The sequence below is a fragment of the Miniopterus schreibersii genome (assembly GCF_964146895.1).
Source record: "Miniopterus schreibersii genome assembly, chromosome: 20".
In the NCBI taxonomy this organism is placed as follows: Eukaryota; Metazoa; Chordata; class Mammalia; order Chiroptera; family Miniopteridae; genus Miniopterus; species Miniopterus schreibersii.
This window is the reverse complement of record NC_138122.1, coordinates 12,404,699-12,413,369: the sequence shown is the minus strand read 5'-3', so window position 1 is coordinate 12,413,369 and position 8,671 is coordinate 12,404,699.

Below are 8,671 nucleotides of genomic sequence, written 5' to 3'. Positions count from 1 at the left end.
TAGGACATAAGATAAACATTAAGAAAAAATCAATTGTATTTCTATGTGCTAGCAATAAACACATAGGTGCTGAAATTAAAAATACAATACTATTTAAAATTGCTTACAAAATTAAACATTTCGATGTGAATCTGACAAAATATATACAGACTTTGGTACACAGGAAACTGCACAACGATGATGGAGGAAGAAAGGGATAAGCTGTTGATGTGCACAACACACTGGATGCGTCTCCAGACAAGTGAAAAAATCCAATCTCCAAAGGCTACATGCTGTATAATTCCATTTCTGTTTGTATAACATTGCTGAAATGGCAAAATTATAAAAATGGAGAACAGATTAGTGGTTGCCAGGAGTTGAGGAGGTGGGAGCAGGAGGGAAGCAGGCGTGGCTATAAAAGGGCCAGAGGAGGGGTCCTTGTGGGGAGGGACATGTCCTGCGTCCTGATCATAGCAATGTTAGTATTCAGGTTGTGGTGATGTACTACAGTTTTGCAAAACTCTACCATTGGGAGGAACTGGGTGAAGGGGACAAGGGACCTCTCTCTGTAGTTTCTTACAACGGCATGTGAATCTACAATTATCTCAAAAATAAAATGTTTAATTAAAAAATTTTTTAAAAAAATGCACAACAGGTAGTAATGTGTAACCTGGATCATGCAGAACAAATTCAAATCATGCAGATTGTGAGACTGGTGTTCACTTAACTGCAGGCCTGTCAATAAACCAGTATCTGTATTTTAAAATAATTAGAGTCAGGGTCACCCTCGGAGATCCCATCAGGAGCTCTAGGGCAGAACCAGACATTGTTTTTAAGCTTTTAAGCTACACTCGGGGGAAGGGCTATGGGTGTGCATTCCTTTGTGTGCAGTCCCTGCTCCTCCCTCCCTGTCCCCACCTGCCTACAGCCACCTCAAGGCTCTGCTCTCTGCCCCACCCCCACTCCCATGACCTCCATGCCCCCAAAGAGCTCACCTCTCCTTCCCCAGGCTCCCCTCACAGCACTGACCTGAGGGCAGGGGCCTGTCCTTCTCCTTGGGGCCCACAGCACCCCTCATGATGGCATGGTACCTGGGTTCCTCACGGGGGCCTGATGATCACCCTCCCCCTTTGACAAGGACATCCTAGCCAAGGAGCCTGTTTATCTTCTGCTCTCATTCAGGCCAAGCTCCCTCAGGGTCATAGTTGCCAAAGAAATGAATTGCGACACAGCTCTTGGGGTTTCTACACATCTGGGGAGGGCAGCTGGCCCTCAGCCGCAGAACCTGTTGGGAGGCTGGCAGGTGCTTCTCTGTATCCCAGGCCTGCACGTGTTGCAACAGGCGCCTCTAGGGCAGGCCCTCCTTTGGGCGGGTGTTAGAATCCCAGTCGCACCCCCTGTGGAGTGACCCTGCCCTGGGCACCAGCACCGTGGAGCTGTGTGAAAGTTGTGCACAGGAGGGGTGCCTCTGGTGGGACCTGATGGGTGGAGTGGCACCTGGCAGGAGGCTGGAGGAGTGGCGGCTCACAGCTATAGTGCCCTTGCCTGGGAGTCTGCAGTTTGCTTTTTAATTGTGGTCACTGTCAGCGAGTGTGGAAACCACAGAAGGTCCGGCTTGATGGGAGCTGGCTGCTGAGTTGCATCACTGCCGTGTCCTCACCGCATCTCGCCATCCATCCCTGCCTGCCTTCCTGCCTTCCTTCCAGGTTCGTGGGCCCCTCACTGTCTCCTTTCTAACTGGCCTCCTGGCCCCAGCCTCCGCCTCCACATTACTGCCCCTAAAACACTGGTCTGCCCGTACCACTTTCCCAGAGAACTGCCCTGGCTCCTCTCCCCAAAAGTTCCGCAGAGGTCCTTGACCTCCTCAGCAACCCCCCTGCCGCACCCCCTGCCACACCAGGTGCTCTGGCTATTTTGCTCCTAACCTCGGCTTCTTAACCTTCCCCATCTTTTAGGCTCACATGCTAGGCCCAGAGCCCTTCCCTGATGGCTCCTCTGGAGCAGCCTCGGCCTCCTCGGGCTGGGAGACAGGGCCTGCTGGCCACTCAGAGTCCACTGTGCCTTGTAGTCATTGCATTGTGCTTGCTGGGGTATCTTATCCCCTGTCCCCGAGGCCTTCAAGGTGGGGGCCAGGATGGGTGTGCTGGGTCAGGGTTTGGGAGCACTGCCCTCGGCCCCGCTGACCCTGGGCCATGGTCCCCGCTCCCCGCTCCCCGCTGCTGCTTTGCAGGCGCCCCAGCCCCCAGCTCCCCTCACTCTGTCTGCACACCTGCAGCCTCCAGGAGCAGCCCATTTGAGTGCTTTGCCTCTGTCTGTCTGGATTCTCTGTGTCTTCCTTGGCCAGATCCTCTCCCTGTGGCACCCCTGCTCACAGGCAGCCAGCGCCGGGCTTGCAGCTTCCGGGAAGGACCAGGGGCTCTGAGTGCTCAATGCTGTTACTTGGTTGGGTGTGGGAGTCAGGGGTCACTGTGGCAAGACATGAAGTCCCTTCCCCCCAGGATAAGGGACAGATCAAACTGTCACATGCCTCCTAAGTGTCCCCTGAGTTTCTACAGATGCAGGAGAAGGCTCAGCTGCAGATAGGGTGCTCCTGTCCCTATCCCAGGGGCTGATTTTGGTTAACACTGAGTTGCCAGCACAGCACAACCCATCTCGTGTGTGTGGAAGCTTGGAGAGTGTGGTCCTGGCAAGGGCAGCCCACTGCCTGGTTCTAATTAAGTGCATCATTTGGGGCACAAAGTGCTGCACCTTCACGGGTGAGGGTGGCACAGGAGGGGCGCCTGGAGCAAAGAGGCCTCTGAGAGGCACCAGCCAGAGGCTCATCCTGCATCCTTCCCTGAACTTGAGGTCCTGTAAGATCCCGTCAATTTTTCCTGATCCACACTTGTGTGTGTAGGGCCAGGCATTCCTTGTGATGACCATGAGTCACTGGCATACACTGGCGCTCTTCTGATCCACGAAGTCCTGTCAGCTCCCCATGGGGCCACGACCTCCTCTCTTGGTGGCCAGACACAGCGGATGGCCACAGGCTCTCTCTGAGGTGCTCTGGAACACGCAGAGAAGGACAGGAGATGAGCTCCTTAAACCCTTCGCTTCAGCTTCCCAGTTGCTAGCATTTCCTCTCTCTCTATATATATATGTGCAGGGTGCTACTGCTGTAATCACTTTACTGGACCGTGTAGGAGTGTCCTAACTCTTTACCCCGAAAACTCACCTTATATCACCTAAGAACAAGCACACAGCTCAAGTATTCAAGTCAGAAGTTTAACATTGATAAGCACTGTTATTAAATACATAGTCCATATTCAAACTTCGCCAGTTGTACCAATAATGCCCTTACTAGCCATTTCCTCCCATCCAAGATCACAACCCTACATTTTGCTCTCAGGTATCTGGAGTAGCCGCTTGGCTCTGCCTGTGTCCTTGACATTTATGTCTGTGGACACAGGCACCCGCTCTGCAGCATGTCCCTTGCTGGGCACTCCTGACCACTTCTTCCAGACGGGACATGCACGGTTGCACCTTATTAGTGACACCGAGTCTTTCTCTAGAGGCCTGTGATGCTGCTGGGAGCTGGTGGTTCCCTCCAGGTGTTCCCACCTGGCCAGGGATAAGGGAGCCTGTGGGAGGAGCTCTGAGGCTGAGCAAACATCTTTCCCCAGGGATCTCTTGCCCAACCGTTTTCTAGCACGTTGGTGATTCTTGCCTGAGCCCCTTGTTACTGCAGCGGTTGCAAGATTATGATTCGGTAGCTTCTCTTTTCCTCCATGTGTCAGCTGGCAGCCTTCTGCAAGGGGGAACTACCAGTCTCCCATCCCACTTACTCTAGTCGGAGCATGAGCTTGTGGGTTTCCACTTTGTTCAGTGAGTCATAACCCATTACTGTCACCGCTCATTTCCGTGCCGTCCAACTGACTCCTGTGTCCTCTGACATGTCTCCATCATGTTTGAGCCTCTCTTTGCTTTCGGGAGCTATTCTTTCTCTGCCCAGCCCTGGTGTCAGCCACCTCTCCGCGGCGCCCAGGTTCCTTTAGAGCAGAATGTTTCTTTGACACCAAGTTCTAGGAGCTAGGTGTGCTTATTTTCATCAGGCATCATCTAGGCCCTGGAAAGGTATATAGTTAATATCATGAGTTCACACGGTCTTGTCTAGTCCCAGCCCAGCAACACAGGCTCTTCTCTTGTTCCCACCAGTCCACATTGGCATCTCCTGTGCCCACAGGGCTGTGCCATCCCTTGTCCCCTGCCCGTCTGTTCAGAGCCAGCTGGGCACTGCGGTAATTATAAGGGTGCAGCAGGTGTTTGCCTGTCTGGCAGGGCCCTTGTCCTTTTCGCCTGAGGCTGACCTTGCTCTATGATGGCACGTTTCTCCCCAGGGGGAGAGAAACTGTCTTATTGCAGCACAAGGAGCAGCTGGGATTTTGTTGAGAAAGCATAAGAAATTTCTTTTCTTTCTTTTTTTTTGTTTGTTTTGAAACTTGATCTAGGAAGGTTTTGCTAACAAGGTCTATTCATGATCAGATCCTGTGAAATGACTTCTTGATTTAAATATTGTATTGTCTTCTGATTTTCAAACCTCAAGCCAACTTTGTAATCACTTATTTGGAAATTTTCCAAAATATCAAAATAAAAATAGAAGCTATTAATATACTTATTATTGCTCCTTAATTGGGTAAGTGCCTGACTTCTTGGGTTGCTAAGATGTACATTCTGGAAAACAAAGGGGGAGATGCTATACTTCCTTGTTAAGATGTCAGGCGTTGTGCTCACGTCCCTGACTTTACACTGAGTAGGGTTAATTGCCTTCGCTGGAACCCTGGCTCCTCTGTTTAGCTGGCTCCCCGGGCGGTGGGTAGTCCCTCGCTGTGCGGTTCTTCCCGGCAGAGCCGAGCCGGAGCCGGCCTGGTTGAGCATCGCCGCCGGGAACGCCCAGCCCCCCCCCCCCCCCCCCCCCCCCGCCTCCTGTTCATAATTCCACCGTCCAAGCAAATATGTTTGGTCTCTGGTCCAGCCACTGGGTCAGGCCGACCACGGCGCTGGGCTTCCGTGCGGAAGCTGTGCGAGGTTAGGAGGGGAAGGAAGAAACCGAGTCGCCTCCTTCCCCGCCGACCGGCTTGGTATGTAGACACTCGTCACCATTAGTCAGCTTTTCAGGGACGGGCGCTTCGAGTTTCCATGGGCAGACCAAGCGCGGGGCAGGGTTGCGGCATCTGCAAAGGAGCCAGTTTCTGTCCGTCTGGGGCAGGCCGCTCCTCTCTGCCCAGTGAACGCCCGCGGTGGGGTGGGGCAGCTGGTCCCGGGGCTTTGGCTCTTTTCCTCCGCTTGGCCTCCTTCGGCAGTCTGTTTTTAAACTTTTTCCAGGAGGTAACAGAGACCCAAGATTCAAGGTTTCAGCAGCATACAAGGGTTCACACATCCAGAATCCTGTCACTCCCGCCTGCCCATCCAGTGTCCTCCCCGTCACCCGCCACAGGATGGGCCAGCTTCTTGGTATCCTTCCAAGGTATCTTGGGCATGTACAAGCACATGTATGCGTGCATACACATGTTTTTTCCTTCTGCCACCTTTTCCATACACAGGCCTGCAACTTTTTGTGTGTGTGGTAAGAATACTTATCATAAGATCTCCCCTCTTAACAAATGTTTACAGAGTTACTCGGCACAGTGTTGCAAGCAGATCCCTAGAACTTAATTATGCTGCGTAACAGAAACTTTATACCCACTGACTTTTTTTGGTTATTTATTTTTTTAATTTGTAGTAAAACACACATGACATAAGTTTATCGTTTCAACCACTTTCGGCCTGCAGTTCAGTGGCATGAAGCACATGCACATTGTACAGGCATCACCACCATACATCTCCAGACTTCGTCATCTTCCCAAACTGAAACTCTGCCCATTAAACAGATCCCCAGTCCCCCTCCCTCCACCCCCTGGAGCCTCCGTTTTGCTTTATGTCCCTGTGAATTAGATGACTTTAGGTATCTCATGTAAGTGGTAATTGTCGTTTTGTGACTGGCTTTTTCACTCAGCAGAATGTCCTCAAGGTTCATCCACATTGTAGCGTGTGACAAAATTTCTTTCCCCAGCCCCAGCCCTAGCTCCAGCCCCAGGCTCTCTGATGGGAGGAGTTGGCAGGTGGGCTCCAGTAGTTGTTACCAACAAGGCCAGTGGCCTGTGTTTATCTTTCAGGTGGTGGCTCTTTCAGACTTTCTAGAAAACCTGAGTCCTGCACACAGGTGGCAGCTTCTTAGCACAAAGACCCCTGAAGGTGGGTTATGTTACACTGGATGGTAACGGGCAAGGCTGTCCCTACCTTCTCGGCTCTGCTTCCCTCCAACACATCAGTCCCTAGGTCACCCATGACAGCAGAATTGGGGCCTTGGGTGAGACTCCAGGTGAGCTCACACAGCAGTGCCTCTGTTCTCTGGGATGGTTTAGTGCCATGTGGACTCGCCGTGTTGCTCTTGGCAGGATTACTAAGGGTTTGGGAAGGAGTGAGAAGGCCAAAGGAGCCTGTGGAGGGGAACAGCGTGAGACTGGCAGGAGCTGGAGGAAACAATCTCTGTGGCACAGGGGGGCGTGCCTGGGTGGGCCTCGGTTTTCCTTCCTCCAGGTGCCAGCCTGATCCTGCCAGCTCTGGGCACGATGGTCATTCCACCCACAGTGGACACAGGCCCTGCCCTCATTGCCTCCATCTGGGATGGAGGAAATAATAAATCCAGGCGATCAGGACAACAGTGACCTTAGGTAGGATTCAGTAAGTCCTACCTAAGAGACAGGAAAACATGTCCATACAAAGACTTGTACACAGATGTTCATACCAGCCTATGCACAAAAAGTGGGAACAACTCAGTGTCTGTCGACAGATGAATGGATGACAAAACCTGTTCCATCCATAGAGTGGGATATTATTCATCCATGAAAAGAAATGACTTTCTGCCATATACTGCCACATGGATGAGTCTTGAAAACATGATGCTGAGTTAAATAAGCCAGACACAAAGGGCTACATATTGTCTGATTCCATTTATATGGAATCCAGAATAGGCAAATCCATAGAGACAGAAAGTAGAATAGTGATCACCAGGGGCTGGAGGGAGGGGAATATGGAATGACTGTGTCTGGTGATGGGAATGCTCTAAAGTTAGATGTCAGTGATTGATGCACAGCTTAGCAAAAGTACTAAAAATCCGCTGAATTATACACTTTATAAGGGTGAATTTTATGGTATGCAAATGATCTCTCAATTAAAATGTTCTGAATTTGATTGTAATGATTGTTGCACAACTCCGTGAATGTACTAAAAAGCCTTTGAATGGTACACTGTTAGATGGGTTGTGTGGTGAATTGTCTCAATAAAGCTGTTATTCAAAAGCATATAGATGCAAGACTAGAGCATGAGAAGAGGTCTGGGTGGCCCTTGTATATGGCTCCAGGCAGAGCAGAGGCCCTAAGGGATTGGAATGAGCTTGTGTTTGAGGGAAAGTGAAGATGCCTGTTGGCCTGAGTCCAGGGTTAAGGCAGAAAGTGAGGCAGGCATTGGAAAGTGGACTTGGGCCTTCTCAAGTGGGCCTGGGTGCACGGTGAGGGGTGGAGCCTGTGACCTGAATGCACAATTCTAATGAGTCCCCGCTGTGGAATGGAGGGCTCAAGGCCCTAGCTGAGGCAGGGCAGATGAAGCTGACATTGGGTGGTATCATGGGCTGAATTGTGTCCCCCCCAATTCATATGTTGAAGCTCTAACCCCCAGTACCTCTGAATGTGACTATATTTAGAAAGAAGGCCTTTATAGAGATGATTATAGTTAAATGACATCATATGGATGGGCCCCAATCCAATCTGACTGGTGTCCTTATAAGAAGAGAAGATTAGGACACAGATACTCACAGAGGGAAGACCATATGAGAACACGGGGACAAGGTGGCCATGTAACAGCCACGGAGAGAGGCCTCAGGAGAAAGCAATTCTGTTGGCATCTCAACCTCTGACTTTCAGCCTCCAGCACTGTGAAAAAGTACATTTCTGCTGTTTAAGCGCCGAGTTGGTGGTACTTGTTACAGCAGCCTCGGCACACTAATACAGACTGATAGAGCAAAGTGAGCAAATTTTGAATACATTTTGTGTGTAGACTTAGCAAGACTTGCTGATGGACTAGATGTGGGAAAGAGGACAAGCAGTGTGATTTTGAGATTTTTATTTGAGCAGCTGATGAGTGGTAATGTCACATGTCAGATGGGAAAGCCTCGGGCAGCAGCCCCTGGAGTGTGTGAGGTTTACGAGACTTTCAGGTGCTGATATCAGGCAGGTGGCCGAGATGGGGTCTGGAGTTCTGCAACAAGAATGCAGACTGATGCTGGGTCCTCACCTGGTCTCGTGTCTGCAGCCTCCCTCACAGGCTCCTTTGCTATGGGCAGCACCCCGTGGCGAGGTCCCCTCTCCAGCCTCCACTGCAGCAAATGAAAACAAAACCAAGAGGTGGCCTTGGGCTGGTGTCTGGGAGGAGTGGTCTCTTCCCTCCCCCATTAGTTCTGGGCACTGTGCCCATAAGCTGCCACGAGGAAGCCGGCCAGGGTCCTGCTCTCAAGGGTCTGATTCATTTGAGGGGGAGACTAACAGGTAAGTGAAAAGCAAGATGTTCCCGAGAGTGATGCAGTGGTGGGGCTGGGGCAGAGGAGCCTGGTCAGTGGGCT